Source organism: Protopterus annectens, chromosome 14.part0 (assembly GCF_019279795.1).
Source record: "Protopterus annectens isolate FY-2018-M chromosome 14.part0, PAN1.0, whole genome shotgun sequence".
Lineage (NCBI taxonomy): Eukaryota > Metazoa > Chordata > Ceratodontiformes > Protopteridae > Protopterus > Protopterus annectens.
In genome coordinates this window covers 1,041,144,357-1,041,162,568 of record NC_056748.1, presented here as the reverse complement: position 1 = coordinate 1,041,162,568, position 18,212 = coordinate 1,041,144,357, and the positions used below count along the sequence as shown (strand labels likewise).

The following is an 18,212-nucleotide window of genomic DNA, read 5'->3' as shown; positions in this document are numbered from 1 at the left end:
CATGTTTTATTCCCATGATGACCTGACGTCGTGGAAGAAGCAACAGCATCTGATGCAGAAATCCGAAGACTCTGGTATTCAGGCCGCCTGAGGGCTACCTGCAGGCAGATAACCCAAATGTGATGACTGCAACAAACATCTACATTTATAGTAAGTGTACACAACTGTACTTTTTAAGGGGCGCAGAGTTTGTTCCGACTAGAGTCCCTTGTCAAACAGATTTAATGGTGGATATTAAATATTTTTGTAGGAAATTATATTTAAAAGTGCATTTTCAAGAGAGAGAGCAGATCTGTCCAATTAATGTTGGTGAAGATGAACATTTAGACATTTCTTTACATGAGACTGATTTTATTTTTGAAATGTTATCTTTTGGAGAAGGGGAAACAAATGTGAGTAATGATGTTGCTGTTGAAAATGATTTGTGAGAGAATTAAATGACAGCCCACATGGTTTGAAATTCACATGTTAGGTGAATTTTAACTGTATAGCATTTTTGGATATAGAGTTTTACAATGATGAGAACAGTGTTCAATATAGGCCATATAGAAAGCCAACATCTGTTAATAATTTTCTCCAATCAGAAAGTATGCACCCTCCTCATTTAATTAAATCACTTCCTTATGGATAATTTAGGAGGATTTATTGCAACACTTTTGAGGAAATTTTAAGGGAAACATTTGGAGGAGGTCTATGATAGGTTGGCAAGTTGTGGCTATTCGAGATCAATATTATGGAAAGTTAAGAATGAATTTTACAACAAAGAAAAGGATGTGGAAAAATTTTTTTTGGGGGGGTAGGAATCAAAAACGAGGAAGTTCGAGATGAAAATAATGAAAAAATATTTTTTGTGACTAAGTTTTCCCCCTTCTCTGCCAATTTGGAAAAGATAGTAAGGGAATTGTGGTATATAGTATGTCATGATACTACAGTTCAACATCTTTTTCCCCAAACATGTGACCTTTTCATATGGGAGATACATTAATTTAAAAGAGTTAATAAGTGGAGATGGGGTGATAATAAACAGAGGGGATAAGGTGGAAGGACGCGCATGTGGAAATTGTATAGTATGCAGCAGAATTAGGAATTTGACAGGTAAAAAAAAAATCAATGGAAAGAGATATGTGGCTGTGGAAACATTCAATTATAATTCTTATGGGGTAGTTTACATATTTGGATGTGGATGTCCATATACCAAATGGTATATTGGACAAACCAAGAGAAAAGTCAAGATTAGAGTTATGAAACATTTGGGAGATATTAGGAGAGGTAATGTAAACAGCTCTGTTGCGAATCACTTTTCAACTGCAAACTGAGGATTGGGAGCTAGTTTATTTTTCAGTATTTTAGCCTTTCCCCATTTAATTAGAGGTGGAAGTTTCAAGGAGGAGTTGAATAAACTAGAATGTTGTTGTTGTTGTGTATTTTGGCTTATCCCGTTAGGGGTCGCCACAGTGGAACTCCGGTCGCTAATGTTTGGTAGTGGATTTTTACGTGCCGAGTTACCAGCCCTGACGCACAACCTTCAACGAAGGCACGCCCACACAGAAGACGCTCTAGCTGAGAATCGAACGTGACAACGTCTTGCTGTGAGGCGACAACGCTTCCGCAGCACAACTACCGCGGACTGAATAAACTAGAATGTAAAGTGATCTAAAATTATAGAACATTGTCCCCTAAGGGTATGAATTTGGATGCACATTTGACCTTATGAGTATTTATACATGATTATCATTCATATACAGTGGTTTAAATATTTATGCTTAAAATTTATGTTCAGAATTATGACTTGTATATTTATTACTGTAATAGTTGATTTTGTATGGAATCTATTTTTAAGATAATTTAGTTAATTGATTTTGATAATTAGTGTGGCTTAAATTAGTTGATTGGTGAGCACTGGGTGTATAAATTTGACCATTTTTGCATGTGAAAGATTTTCCTAGAAGGCGAAAGGCCGAGGTACCAGAATAATATAGCTTAAAAGGTGAATGGTCTGTGCTGTGAAGCTGTTTCCTTATTTATGCTGTTTGAATATTTGTTTTTTTTTTTTGTGCTTTTTTTGTCCCTTACAAGTTTAACAAAGTCCAACAAAGTCCAAAAGAGTCCAATATTTCCGGATTTTTTGTTTTGTCATGCTTCACAAATATGATTATTGTTTGGTAATAGCACATTTGTCATTTTCCAAGTTACTGTTGTTTTCCTGCTCATCCTCATCTCCCAAATCCTGTATCTACTGCATTTACAACATACTCTTGATTCTTCTAATTGACTCTTGCGATTTTTTCCTTCTCTCAAGAATTTTCCATTCAACGTTGAAAAAGGTTTCACTGGCACAGTCTCAGTCGTCTTTATTACCAGAAGAAGAAGCAGAATCCCCTTCTGTTTCACAGCTCGCTTTTTGTTGGATATACTTTTGTATTTCCTCCTTAGTATGTACTTTATCAAAAAATGATTTTGTCCTTCCAGTGAAGAATATTTTGAAGATAGCTGGTTACAGCAGTTTGAATCTCACACCTGCTTCTCAACATTCCCAGAATAGTAAAATAAATTTAGTCCTGTTCTGCCTAGTTTACAGTGAGTATTCATTCACCACACTCTGCTTTCTCCCACTTTTAGAGCTTTGTTTTTCTGCCATAGTTTTGTCAGACCCCTTTTGCAGGTAGGATTGCATCTCTAGTATTGAAGGTCTGGGTTGCTTTCCTATCGCCATGTTTGGAGCATGCACACAATGTGCCCATTCAGTTAACAATTCCTAATGTGGAATACCAGTCCAGTTAGTTGCTTATTTGTGCTTTCATAAAATTAATACAGCCTATTCCTTCCAACTTCTCTGGTACAGCAGAAAATCTCAGGTTTTCCCTACGTGCTTTGTCCTCTAATTTTATTATTTTTTGAAACGTCTCCTATTCAGCCAACCTTTTCTTCATTTTGACCTCGATTTTTTGCAGTTTTATCACCTCATCTGAATATCTGTTTAAAGGTTCTTCCACTTTTTCCATCCTTTTGTTGTTTACTTTAATCAGGTCTGTGTACAGTTGTTTTATACTTTCCTCTGGGTTATTGGAAGTCATGCCTGGAGCTTGCACTTTTTTTTTTGCTGAACAGCTGCAGTACTTTCCCCAGTCAGTTTTTTTTTCCTTTCAAGTCCCCTGTATTTCTTTTGTTCTGGTATTCAGGCAGTGCACTTACTAGCCAGTTACTGAAATTTACCCAGAAATGTGAATCCACTGGCTTTCTCTGAGTTTGTTTTCACACTGGGAGAGCTAGAATTAAGCTGTTACTCAGTGTGCAGCCATCTTGGAAGTCCAATGGCAATCACTCTTGTATCATTGGACAGGTTCCATATGAGAATCCTCCAGTGGACACTTGCAGTTCAGTGGTCTATTCTCTAACACCCATTATCCAGGCTGATGAAGATAACTCAAGCTTGCAAGAATTGCCTTCTCTGGTGGATTCACTCCAGTCATATACAAGAAGGCTGCTCCCTTTGTTCTCCCTCAACCCAAGTCCAGTGACCAAGGTCGCCTCTCATATCGGGTGGGGGTGGGGGGGCACTTCTTGGGTAGGGCAGTCCAAGGCATATGGTATCCTGGAAATGAGAGCTGTCTTCCTAGCATTGCAGGCCTTTCAAGCCACTCTCCCATCTGGGACTATTGCTATTCAAATGGACAGTAGGGCTGGCACATCAACAAGCAAGGGGGGAACCAGATCTTAGCCTCTTTATCGAGAAGCTGACAGTATGGCAATGGGCAATCTCCTCCAATCATTTTCTGATAGCAATGCACATCCCAGGGAAGTTCTTTGTGATTGCAGACAAGTTGAGCAGGTTCATTCTAATGCGACATGAGTGGTCTCTCGGAATCAATATGACTGAGATGATTTTCTGTCGCTGGGGCCAACCATGCAGCAGACTTTTTGCATCTCTCCTCAACAAGTGCAGCAGGATGTTCATGTTTCACTGTTACAGTCATTACATTTGGTAATCTGCTGGCAGGTTGCCCTCAGCTGGCCTGATTAACAAAGTCTTGGGTCCTGCGTCGGTTGCTGTCCCTTCTTCTATGACGTCAGGTCATCAGGGGTATAAAACATGCAGCCGATGCCATTACAACAGTCTTTCTTGCCGCGCGGTGCCCGAAGCAGAAGCAGTTCGCAAGTGCCGGTCGGCCGACTCCTGAAATTTTCATTTTCGAGTTTCAGAACCGAAGTCTTCAACTTAAAGCCAAGTACCCTGTTGGGGAAACTTTTTCTTGCTCCTTACCGATGTCAGTTAAAGTTAATAATTGTATTACTTGTGGGAAGCAAATACCTGTATTCCTTGCCTAGGCCCTGACCACGACGTACCTTGCTGTCGGTTTTGTGCTTTATTTAATCCGTGCAGTATCCGTCGTCGGTACATTTTTGCTTCAAAATATTTCAGTTCTCTGTTTAATTAGCCAGAAATGACGGTTAGCCGTCCTACTACCGGATTACCGAAAAAACGCAAAGAAAAAGACTGAGACAGGCCATTGAGGTCCAAAACTGTTGACGACGCTTCTAAGCCAGTCGCCAGTTCACCGGTACTCAGTGAGGCGCTTTTGCAGCCCCTAATACCCGTTACTTCTGAATCGCAGGCCTCTACTAGGACCTATTCGCAGTCTGGTATGCCACGAGATGCTTCACATATGGAACCCATGGATGTCTCTACCTTGGATGGGTCCGGAGCCGCTGAGCAGGCACCGGCTTCTGAGGGTGTATTCAGGCCTACAGACTTGCATGTTAAACAGACTCCAACTTCAGTGCTAAGGCCTAAATCTCTATCTGTCTAAAAACTGATGCCCAGGACACATGTTCAGGCCCCTATGCCTAAAAAACAAATGATCAAAATGGCTGAAGATTTAATTACTCTTATCAGGGGTAGTCAACCCCACCCCCCAAGAGGACTAGGATTGAATTTGACTATGACTCTTCTGAACCACCTTTCCAGCAGGACCGCTTATTTGGCAGTAAGGCTGAAGAAGTTCTAAAAAAGATGGAAGATAAAGCTAAATCTATGTAAACTGTGAAAGATTTCTTACAAGTGCAACCTCACAGATTTAGTAGGCACTGGCCTTCTAAGAACTGGTCCTTTCCAGCTCCTTCCAGGGCCACTACGGTCAAACCCAGATACTCCAAAACCACCAGATTTCAGTCCCAAGGGACTTTCAGAACTAAGCAATGGGGTGCTTCCGCTTCCAAATCTGGAAACAACAAGGCACCACCCTGTGGTAAACAGTCTCCATGACTTCCCTTTGAAATTACCAAGTACTTGTCTCTTAGCGGCCCCTTTGTGGGGGGGGGGGACTGGCTCTTCATTCAATAAACTGGCAGCTTATAACCCAGGACAAATGGGTTTTAAATATAATATCTCAGGGATACAGATTTCATTTTCACACGCTACCAACTCCAAACGGGTGGCCAAACCTGCCCCCAAATCAGTGAGCAGAGGCGCCGAAACAAGTACTTTCCCTCCTAAACATGGGGGCTATCCAACTAGTACCAGAAGAGGTACCCAGAAAAGACAAATCATGGCGTCCAATTCTGGACCTGTCTACTCTAAACACCTTTCTGGAGATTCCAAAATTCAAGAAGCTGACTCTTCACCAGTTACTTCCTATGCTATGCAAGGATGCCTGGTCGGCAACTGTCGACTTAAAAGAGGCTTACCTGCATATCCCAATCAAGGAATCTTGCAGAAGATTCCTACGCTTCAAAGCAGGCTGCATGCATTATCAGTTCTCTGCACTGCCCTTTGGCTTGAGTACTGCGCCCAGGGTATTCCCAAAGTGCCTGGCTCCAGTAATTACATTTTGCAGGCAAAGAAATATTCAAATATATCCATACATGGATGATTGTCTAATTCAGGCAGAAAACCAGGCCATTCTTTTAAAACATCTGGCATTTGTAAAATGACTTCTAACCTGTCTAGGGTACACCATAAACGAAAAGAAATCTCAACTGGTACCCTCTCAAAAAATTACATTCCTGAGTGCAAGCTTGAATACAACTGCCCAGATGGCTTTCCTTACGCCAGAAAAGCAAATTCATTTGGTGACTTACTTCAAACAGATGGCCACAAAAACCCTGCTTATCTGCAAGGCAAATACTGCAAGCCTTGGGGTTCATGGCCTTATGCATTCTTCTAATTCCATATGCAAGACTGCATATGAGGAAACTTCAGTGGTACTTAAAAAGTTTATGGAGTCAACATTGTCACAGCCTGGAAACAATGATTCCTGTCATACCTTGCCTGCACCTAGAGTTCCTATGGTGGGCAGAGGCCTGCCACCAAAACAAGGGAATGCCATTCACACCACCCCCTGCCGCCCAAACCTAACAACAGACGCTTCAGATTATGCATGGGGGACTCATATGACAGGGAAGTGCATTCAGGGCAAATGGAGCCCAAATCAAATGCACATTCATATCAACCAAAAAGAAATGCTAGCTGTACAGAATGCACTGACAGCCTTCAAGGACTACCTTCATCCAGGATAATTGCTGATAAAGATGGACAAGACCACGGTTATGGTTGTGTCTTTCGGCTTTTCCCGGTGAGGGGTCGCCACAGCGGAACTCCGGTCCGCTAATGATTGGCAGTAGATTTTTACTTGCCGAGTTGCCAGCCCTGACGCACAACCTTCAATGAAGGTACGCCCATTCACGCATTTCTCCACAAAGAAGATGCTCTAGCTGAGAATTGAACAGGACAACGTCTTACTGTGAGGTGACAGCGCTACCGCAGCACCACCACCGCAGCTTACATAAACAAGCAGGGGGTGCACATTCCTACCCCCTCTGCAGACTAGCCATGGCATTGTGGAACACGGCCTTGAGCTACCAAGTACAACTAAAAGGTCTATTCCTGCCAGGAAAGCAGAATGTTCTGGCAGACGAACTAAGCAGAAATCTCATGGACCCTCACGAATGGAAACTGGAACCATGGATTTTCAACATGTTGACACGCAAATCGGGGAGCCCAGACATAAATCTTTTTGTCTCTCCCCAAAACTACCAGTTGGACAAATTTTGCGCAAGAAGTCATCACAAAAAAGCCTGGAAAGTGGATGCTCTGTCCTTCAGCTGGAAAAATCTATCAGTCTATGCCTTTCCCCCTCTGCCTCTGCTCTCCAAAGTTCTACTAAAAGTCAAATAGGACAAACCAAAAATTATTTTGATTGCTCCAGACTGGCCTCGCCAACACTGGTACTCACTCCTGCGCAATGTGTCGCACGTTTCTCCGTGGCACCTGCCTTAGACACCTTCCTTACTGTCTCAGTAGGAGAACCAAATTCTGCACCCTCAGCTCCGAATATTGAATCTTGCAGCTTGGCGAATCACTTAAATTCACCCTTAGCAACCCTCAGCAAACCTGTGATGGATGTCATTTTGGACGCGAGAAGCCCTAGTGCTAGAAAATCTTATGCTGACAAATGGAAAAGATTCTGTGCATGGAATCAATCTCAAGGGATAAGCACAACGGTGTCCAATTTACCTAAGATTTTGCAATACTTAACTCATTACATCCGAGTGACGCCTCCAGGTGCATCTGCAGTTAACTCCTACTGCTTCTCTAGGCGTCAAATATTACTTATGCATATTTGCATTAATAATTCCAAAACCATGCTACATACAAGGTTTAAAAATATTTTATCTTGAAGTATACATAATGGCAAACACAATTGTATTGATATTTGACCTCTGTCAATGAGTATTTGTTAGAATTGTAAGGTGATAATTTAATTTTTAAAGGCTCAGGCCACATCCACTAGGAGTTAAAGGTACATACTCAAAATAGTTGCACTGGAGTGAATGATGAGATTCTTCACAAGGGCCTGTCTTTCTCTTCCATAAAAATCCATGCCTCGGCCATTTCAGCTCATTACAACACAGACCCTCCCCTCTGCTCTCATCCACTGCTAAAGCAGTATCTCAGAGGGGCCAAAAACTTGGGACCACCCAGGAGAGCCCCAACCCCAGCCTGGGACCTTAACTTTGTATTGAAGAAACTCACTCTACCTCCTTTTGAGTCAACTGCAACTGCAGACTTAAAATTTCTTTCCTGGAAAACAGCCTTCCTTTTAGCAATCACTTCAGCTAGAAGGATATCTGAATTACAGGCCCTTATGGCAGTGGAGCCTTTAATCATCTTTCATGCGGACAGGGTGTCACTCAGGACCAATCCATCCTTCATGCCCAAGGTGGTATCCAGTGTGGCTCTTAATCAGTCCATTCAGTTGCCAGCTTTCTTTCCCAATCCACAGAACAAGGGAGAACGGATTCTGCATTCATTGGATGTACACAGACAACTTAGATTCTACTTTGACAGGACTAAAACTCGAAGAAAAACTGAACTGCTGGTAGCATTTGCTGCAGGAGCAGAGGGGAAGGCTATTTCATAGCAAACCATTTCTAAATGGATAAGCCATTGTATTCATTTTTGTTATAAGCACAATGGAAAATATGTCCCCCCCGGGTATCAGATCTCATTCCACCAGGGCTGCATCTACTTCAGCAGCCTTTCTCAGAGGTGTTCCTACCATGGATATTCTAGAAGCTGCTACCTGGAGTTCAGTTCATACTTTCACCAAGCATTGTCACTTACCAATTTTCTCTAAATCCAGAGCTGGCTTTGCCACTGCTGTTTTGCAAGGCCTTATAGCTGTTCGTAATACTGTATAAATCCATCCTCCCAACCTTAGCTTTGGGAATCTACCCAAATGTAATGACTGCAACAGTGAAGCACAATGAGCATAGTACAATTGTGTACACTTACCATAAATGTAGATGTTCTAGTGTATTCACTATTGTAGTCCTGGTTACCCTCCCTCCAGCCCCCTGTTTTTCTTTTACTATACCTCTTCTTCTTTTATTATGCTTAAAAGCCTTTTTGATGTATTTGCTTTTGATTGGAGGTATATTTTTGTGTTTCTAATTATATTTATATATACATATTTTGCTCCCCATTTGGGGGCATCCGACATCTGGGGCAAAAAAACTGATGTAATGGCGTCGGCTACATGTTTTATACCCCCGACGTCCTGACGGCATGGAAGAAGGGACAGCAACCGACGCAGGATCCAAGACTTTGTTAATCAGGCCGACTGAGGGCAACCTGCCAGCAGATTACCCAAATGTAATGACTGCAACAGTGAATACACTCTAACGTCTACATTTATGGTAAGTGTACACAACTGTACTTTCTTTGTCCTGACCCCCATCCCCCCACCACTGGTGGAGTGCCAGAGGGATGCTCTACTTCACGCTTGACCCTCCCCCGTTACCCCTTATTCCCAAATTTATTCAGAAAGCATCTCTGTTGAAGAGCACAGTTACCTTTATTGCCCTTACTGACCTCTTTTGCTTTTGTCATGGAGTCTCTTGCCCTTTTTATTGGTTATACTTGGACATACCTTACTGACCTTGTCAGATCTGGTTTCCTTCCTTTGGCCTCATCTTCTACAGTAAACAATAAATCATTTCAAAACTTTTCCCACCTTTAATGTGACATAACCTTTACAATGCAATTGGAAAAACAAACAAATCTTGTAGGGGAAAAATATAAAAAAGTACAGTAAGCTGGTTGCGTAAGTGTGCACACCCTTAAACTATTACTTTGTTGAAGCATCTTTTGATTTAATTACAGCATTCAGTCTTCTTGGGTAGGAGTCTATCAGCATGGCACATCTTGACTTGGCAATATTTGCCCACTCTTTCTTGCAAAAGCGCTCCAAATCTGTCAGATTGCGAGGGCATCTCTTTTGCACAGCCCTCTTCAGGTCACCCACCCCGTAGATATTCTATTGGATTTAGGTCTGGCCTCTGGCTGGGCCATTCCAAAACTTTAATTTTCTTCTGGTGAAGCCATTCATTTGTTTATTTGGATGTATGCTTGGGGTCATTGTCATGTTGAAAGGTGAAATTCCTCTTCATCTTCAGCTTGCTAGCAGATGCCTGAAGATTTTGGGCCAAAAGAGACTGTTATTTGGAACTGTCCATAATTCCCCCCACCTTGACTAAAGCCACAGTTCCAGCTGTAGAAAGCCAACCCCAAAGCATCACCATGCTTCACCATGGGGATGGTATTCTTTTGGTGATGCGAAGTGTTGTTTTTGCGCCAAACGTACCTTTGGAATTGTGGCCAAAAAGTTCAACCTTGGTCTTATCAGACCATAACACATTTTCCCACATGCTTTTGGGACACTTGATGTATTGTTTTGCAAATTTTAGCAGGGCCAGGATGTTTTTCTGTGTAAGAAAATAGCTTCCATCTTGCAACACTACACCATAGCCCAAACATATGGAGAATATGGGAGATTGTTGTCACATGTAGTACATAACCAGTACTTGCCAGAAATTCCTACATCTTCTTAGTGTTGCTGTAGGTCTCTTGGCAGCCTCCCTGACCAGTTTTTTGTCTCATCTTTTCATCAATTTTGGAGGGACATCCAGTTCTTTGCAGCGTCACTGTTGTCCCATATTTTCTTCACTTTTTGTTGACTGTCTTCACTGTGTTCATGGTATATCCAATGCTGTGGAAATTTTTTTGTACCCTTCTCCTGACTGATACTTTTCAACAATGAGATCCCTTTGATGCTTTGTAAGCTCTCTGTGAACCATGGCTTTTGTTGTAGCAGGCAACTGAGTAAATGTCAGGAAAATCCTACTAGGACAGCTGAACTTTATTTGGGGTTAATTAGAGTCTCTTTAATTGATGGCAGGTGTGTACCCAAGAAGTCTGAATGCTGTAATTAAATCAAAAGGTGCTTCAACAAAGTATTAGTTTAAGGGTGTGCACACTTATGCAACCAGCTTTTTGTACATTTTTTATTTTTTGTATTTATTCCCCTAACAGATTTTTTTTCAATTGAATTGTACAGGTTATAAGTCACATTAAAGATGGGAAAAGTTTTGAAATGATTGATTGTGGTCTCATTTTTTTATCACAAAAACCTGGCATTTTAACAGGGGTGTGTACACTTTTTATATATGCACTGTACATCCTCCTTGGATTCTGGATCCAACTCCAGACCTCTTGTTTCACCTGACAAGCATGATTCAACTGGACATTGCAGGCCTCATGTTGACCACATGGTTTCTCCAGTTACATTGATTACTAAACAGCCCAGGCTGTCTTCTACTGTCTGTCATACGTTATCTTCCCATAAAGTTTCCGCTAAGAAAGTTTGATAAACGTAAATGGAAATTTCAAGAGTCCTTGAATTTGTAGCTACAATTTTCAATGTGGGTGCCTGGTCCTCACCTATCAGAATACATTTAGCAGCCTTTTCCAACTTTCATATAGGAGTAAATAATTCTAGTTTAGCTTTCACCAAGCTTTGTAAAGCCTTTCTCAGAGGAACCTTCTTACTTGGACCTCCTTGAAAGGCTCCTTCTCCACCTTAGGATTTAAATATTGTTCTTCAGGCCTTGATTCAACCCCCCTTTGTACCATCAGCTAAGCCTGATCTGAAGTTTTTGACCTGGAAAACATTTTTCTTAGTTGTTGTCACTCCTGCCAGAATAATGTTTGAACTTCAAATGCTGTCTTCTTAACCTCCTTATTTAACTTTTCACAAGTATAGAGTTCTTTACAGATCAATCCTTCCTTTTTACCAAAGGTGGTGTCGGAATTGAATATTAATTAGGTGATCATTCTCCCAGTTTTCTTTCCTAACTTTTCAAACAAATCCAGAGAAAACATAAATCCACAGACCACCAGACTGAATCGAACCGTTTATTAAAACAACATTGAATGTTAGCACTTTCTGGTAGATAACCCTTCTTCAGACATACAGCATTCAAATAAAATAATATTATTTAAAAGACAAATCATCCAATCACAGAGTAAAAACAATAAAACAATCAATGCAAATTAGTATATGGTCTACGCCTACTGAGTATTGGCTTTAAAGGCACCACACCATTAAGACCTGGGTATCTATTTGCTCCCAGTTCAATGATCCTAGTTTCATTGTATTCGGTGCTATTCACAATGTCTCCCTTCCTAATATCGGCACAAATATGCCGTAGTGCCTGAAAAACAAAACTATGTACTTTATAACTTTCTATGTGCACAGCCAGTGTATTGTGCTCGTCTCGTAATCTTATTGCTGATAAATGTCTTAAAATTCTATCCTTTAACCTGCAATTTGTCTTGCTTACATAAAATGAGGCACAGCAAGTGCAGTTAGCTAGATAGATTATATTCTGAGAAAGACATGTAGCCAATACTCTAGGTACATATTTCTTATGAGTCATAGGGTGTACAAAACAAATATCCTTGTTTATAAATTTACAAGCCTTGCAATGCTGACATGGGAATTTTCCCATCCTATCATAGTCTTTATTAGTGCTAACCTTGCGATCACAAAGGATCTGCTTAAGGTTTTTATTTTTCTTAAAGACAAAATTGGGTTGCTCACCTACTAAATATTGCAATGTGTCACCAGTTCTGAATATCTTCCAATTGTCTCTGATGACATCTTGCACCCACTTAATATCACTACTATAAGTAACGTGTAAGGGAACCTGGCTCATATTGCCAAAGGGTCTATTCCTCTGTTGCTGGTGTGAGAGTATCTTATGTTTATTCAACATCCCCTTTTGTGACAACCAAGGTGCTGCCTCAGTTTCTCTTAATCTGTGTCCACCATTATTTCATTGATGCTTTCCCCCCTATAACCCCTGTCCATAAGTCTGTTAGCAAAATCATCTAACTCGTGTAAAAATCTCATAGTCCGTACAGAGTTTGGATAGATGCTGTATTTGCCCTTTCACTGTATTATCAAAAACAAAGCTGGGATGCATATTATCTTTGGATAAAAGCCCATTTTTCCAACATGGTTTCCTGTAATCCCTAGAATGTATAACCCCATCAAAAGATTGTTCTAGTCTAACATCAAGATGGTCTGTCTCCCTAAAGGAGTAGTTCATGGTAAATGACAAAAAATTAGTAGATTTATCCAAGTAATCTACAAAACATTTTAAATCTTTTATATTACCTGTCCACAAGAAAAACACGTAATCAACAAAACGTGTATAAAAAACAGATATTGTTTCCATACATGATCTACTGCAAAGATAGTATCCATTTCCCATTGGGCCAAAACCAAATTTGCGTAAGAATTGGCACAGGGAGTGCCCTAGGCAACTCCCCATATCTGCCAATAATAATGCCCATTAAAAAGAAAAACATTATGACGTAGAACAAGTTCTAATAATTTCAAAACTTGTTGTACATTTTGCGATGTCATGAGATCATAATTACGTAATTTTCTTTACAGCTTGAAGACCATAATCATTAGGTATCATAGTGAATAAATCACAAACATCAAGAGTTACTAGTAAAAATGGTTTACAGGAAGATTGAGCATTCAAAAACTCATAATAAAGTTTAGTCAGAAAATGCGCTGTATCCTTCAATATTCTAGGTTCAGTAGTTACCACAGGTTTAAGTTGGTATTCTACCCACATATAACAATTTTCAGTTACCCACCCTCTTCCAGAAACAATTGGCCTGAGTGGTGGATCCTTAGAGTTTTTGAGTATTTTAGGCAAAGCTTTGAAAATAGGAATAACAGGGTACTCAATAAACACAAAATTAAACACTTCTTCCATAATCATACCCAATAACTTAAAATCAACTAAAGTATTCTTAACAGATGTAATAATACCATCAACCTCCTACATAACAATGTTAGTATAGGTAGTATCACTTTGTAACATGAGTTCAATCTTGTGATTATACCAAATAGTGTCAATCAAAACCATAGCGCCCCCCCCCCCCCCATCTGCTGGTCGTATAGTTTCCACTAAGAAGGTTTCATAAACGTAAATGGAAATTTTAAGGGTCCTCAAATTTTTAGCTACAATTTTCAGTGAGGGTGCCTGGTCCTCAACTATCAGAGTACATTTAGCAGCCTTTTCCATCTTTCATGTAGGAGTAAATCATTCTAGTTTAGCTTTCACCAAGCTTTGTAAAGCCTTTCTCAGAGGAACCTTCTTACTTAGACCTCCTTGAAAGGATTCTTCTCCACCTTAGGATTTAAATATTGTTCTTCAGGCCTTGATTCAACCCCCCTTTGTACCATCAGCTAAGCCTGATCTGAAGTTTTTGACCTGGAAAACTTTTTTCGTAGTTGTTGTTACTCCTGGCAGAAGAATGTTTGAACTTCAAGTGCTGTCTTCCTAACCTCCTTATTTAACTTTTCACAAGTATAGAGTTCTTTACAGATCAATCCTTCCTTTTTACCAATTGTCGGAATTGAATATTAATTAGGTGATCATTCTTCCAATTTTCTTTCCTAACTTTTCAAACAAAGGAGGATATATGATCTGATTATTTCAATTTTCTTTCATTCCTCAACTGGTGGGTTCGGATCTGATCTTGAATCCAATTTGTCCGTTACTGTATCTCATGGCCACCAAAAAACTCTTGAGCTCCTCTTTACCCATAATGCACCATCTCCTGACATACCTCAGATCTTGTTTGCCACTTTTGGGAATAGACGTGGTCAGTTGAGCTTTTTGAGCTATTTTTCAAATTACGATAAGTATTTCTACTTAATTCTTTCTATGCAACTGTATTATTAGTCTTTTCCCCTTCCCATTACACTTTATGTAGCTCTTATTTACCATAGTTTGTATCTGTTGAACTCCTTTTTGCTTCTTTCTTTCTTTGTATTTATCATATTAGACTTTCATGTGTTTCTCGATAACATAGCTGGTATCTTTTTCCTTTCTTATATATATGTATAGGTATGTATGTATATATGGGTCTACTTCATAACAATGGAATTTCATAACGTTGAATTTCATAACACTGAGACCAAAACATCTAAATCCCAAAACACTGAAAACCCAAAACATTGAAAACTCAGAACATTGAAAGTGTGCTTCATAACATTGAAAACTACAATGCATATATAAATAACATCCTTTCCACTTGCACCCCTGCACCACCCATGTGGGTGGCTCTGCCCCCCCATAAATTAAATATACCAACTCCAAGATCGCACTACAGTGAAAAAAAGTTAATTTCCTAGCCTCAGTGTCAAAGGTTAGGAAATTAACTTTTTTCCACTGTAGTGCGATCTTGGAGTTGGTATATTTAATTTACGGGGTGTGCGGGGGGTGCAGGGGGCTTGCTCCCCTGCAGAAACATAGTAGAAAGTGTTTGTTAGGTGGTGGTGGAGGTGATCTTATTTACTTGTGCAATGTAGTTTTCACTGTTGTGAAGCACGCTTTCAATGTTTTGGGTTTTCAGTATTTTGAATTTTGGATGTTATGGTCTCAACGTTTTGAAATTCACCGTTATGAAATTTCAATGTCATGGAGTAGACCTGTGTGTGTGTGTGTGTGTGTGTGTGTGTGTGTGTGTGTGTGTGTGTGTGTATGTGTGTATGTATGTATGTATATATACATATATTTATCTATGAATATATATATATATATATATATATATATATATATATATATATATGTATATATATATATATATATGTATATATATATATATATATATATATATATATATATATATATATATGTATATATATATATATGTGTGTGTGTGTATGTATGTATGTATATATATATATATATACATGTATATATACATATGTATATATATGTGTGTGTGTGTGTGTGTATATATATGTATACATGTAGGTCTGCTTCACAAACCTGAAATTCAGAAAACAGAGACCACAAAACTGAAATCTGAAAATCCTGAAAAGTCACAAAACCGACTCCCACATCACTGAAACTGTAAAGCGTCAACCAAGCTGCAATACACTACAATAAAGACACAGCGAAGGTAAGTCCTACAAACATTGTCCTGCAACATTACATGCTAGCATTACATACCTAACAAAGTTAAAAATAAAGTGCACGAGCTACAGTAAACGGAACTATGAAACTCATAACCACTGCTATAGCAACAGCACACTACTCTGTCAAAACCAAAACAACTTACCCCACCTCATTTAAAGCCCACCCACCAACCAATACCCACAAAGAAAAAAATATTCCTCTAAATATTCATGACTGCAGATATAGCACCAACATGAATATTCATCACACAAACTTAAATTTCACAAAAAAATAATCATTAATTATTTAAAGTTAAGTTTTTGCAGGGGGGTTGGACCCCCCCCCCCAACCCCCCAACTTAAAATATACCAACTCCGAGATCGCACTACAGTGTGGAAATGTGCAGATATCCTGCTCCGCTCAGCTTGGACACTTGGCTTTCCGCATGTTCAGTCTTTTGAATATCAGTGTTGTGAAGTTTGGTCCCTCTACCTCCTGGGTTACTCCACCTGCTGATGAGCTCTTTGACTTGATCTCTAGGCTGGCGTGGAAGGAGCATGACTCAGTTGAGCCAGCCCCCAAGAAACCAGATCAGATTCTGGCTCCACCTGTAGTAGGAAGTTCTGGAGTAAGGGGGTGCCTGCAGATGCTAGAGTTATGGCGGTGGCCACTAAGAAGGAACTTGATGAGCAGAGTTCCTCTGTCCATCCCTCCAACAGGGAGTTTGTGGCATTGGACAGGTTTGTACAGTGCGTGTATACTTCAGCAACCTCTGCACTTTGATTGCCAAACTACTTGGCACACTTTACGAGACTACAAAGGAACTTGGTCAAGGAACTTTCAAAATCACTTTCAGGGATCATTACTGCTGAGTTTGAATCTTGTGTGGTCTTTCAGTTGGCCACCCTTCAATCTGTTTCAAATTCGTTCATGAAGCTTATGTCACATGATGCTTAAGGTACCTCAAGGGCAGTGGATTCTGGCATTGCCATTAGGAGATGTGCTTGGATCCACTTGTTTGATTTTGCGGAGCCTTTCAAGTCATCGTTTGTCAATGCTCCTTTTGATGGCAGTTTGTTGTTTGGCCCAAAAGTGAAGGACACACACTCCAAGTGTGAAAAAGATGGAAAAAACCTTCTGCAGTGGGCATGCATTTTTTTGACTCCTCAAAGATCCTTTTCTAGGAATCAACAAGATGGTAAGAAAATGTAATTCAGGAAGTCTCAAGGGTCCTTTCCAAGATCCACATGGAGATAATTCCTCAAGGGCAGTGGGGGGAACTCCAATGGATGATGATGCTCACCCAGCAGAGGAGGCCCGCAGAACTAAGGGTCCAGAGATTCCTATTCCGATAGATCCCATCAGCACTCCTGAAATGAGGCCCAATTGCCCACTTCAGGAGACTGTCCTGGGTTTATCTCTGCACCAGAGAGCTTGGCTAGACATAGTAAATGATTCTTGGGTGCAGATGGTTATTTACAAAGGTTATATAATTCCTTTTTCCCTACCACCTCCACTTGTATGCAAAATTCCCAGTGTTCCACCCAGTCAGAGGAAAGCAGCAGCACTAGAAATACTAAAGCTGCTAGAAAAAGAGTCATCCAAAAGGTCCTTCCAGAGCAGGTAAAATCCGGAACTTATTCCAGATTATTTTTAGTGCCAAAGAAAACGGGGGACTGGAGACCAATTTTGGTTCTCCACGACTTGAACAAGTGAGCTCAACACACACACAGTTTTGAATGGTCACTGTTTAGTCAGTTCTGCCCTTTTTGGACAAGGACGACTGGATGTGCTTGATAGACCTTCAAGATGTGTACTTTAACATAAAAATGAACATACAGTCCAGAAGGTATTTGTGCTTCCAGCTGGGAACCAGTCATTATCAGTTCAGAGCACTGCCCTTGGGCCTCACCATAGCCCCCAGGGTGTTCACCAAATGCATGGCAGTGGTAGCAGCTCACTTGAGACTGCAGGGATTCTGAGTGTTTCCATACTTAGATGAGTAGCTCATTTTCACCCCAACCAAGCAGCTACTGATAACAGCAAGAGATCAGGTACTCCGGACTTGTTCTCATCAGGGATAAATGTAGATTACAAGAAGTCTCTGTTACATCCGACATAAGCATTAGAATTCATAGGAGCGGTATTCAAGATGGTATCAGTGTTAGCTTTTCTTCCTCTCTCAAGAGTGCAGACCATCAGATTACAGGTCAGGAAAATAATTTGCAGTACCAAAATTTCAGCTCGATTGATTCTGCAAGCCTTGGGTCAATGTCAGCATCCATAATTTGAGTCCCTCTAGCAAGATTTCTTATGAGAATTCTTCACTGGATGCCAGCAACACAATGGTTGATTTTTTTTTATCAACACCTGTCAAC

The 18,212-nt window shown here is 40.3% G+C and overlaps 1 protein-coding gene across 2 annotated transcripts in view; it reads left to right on the top strand.

Annotated features, from left to right (window-relative positions):
• Positions 1-18,212, top strand: part of ZMYM3 (zinc finger MYM-type containing 3) — a 3,891,108-nt gene that overhangs the window by 331,597 nt on the left and 3,541,299 nt on the right. The window lies entirely within an intron of this gene.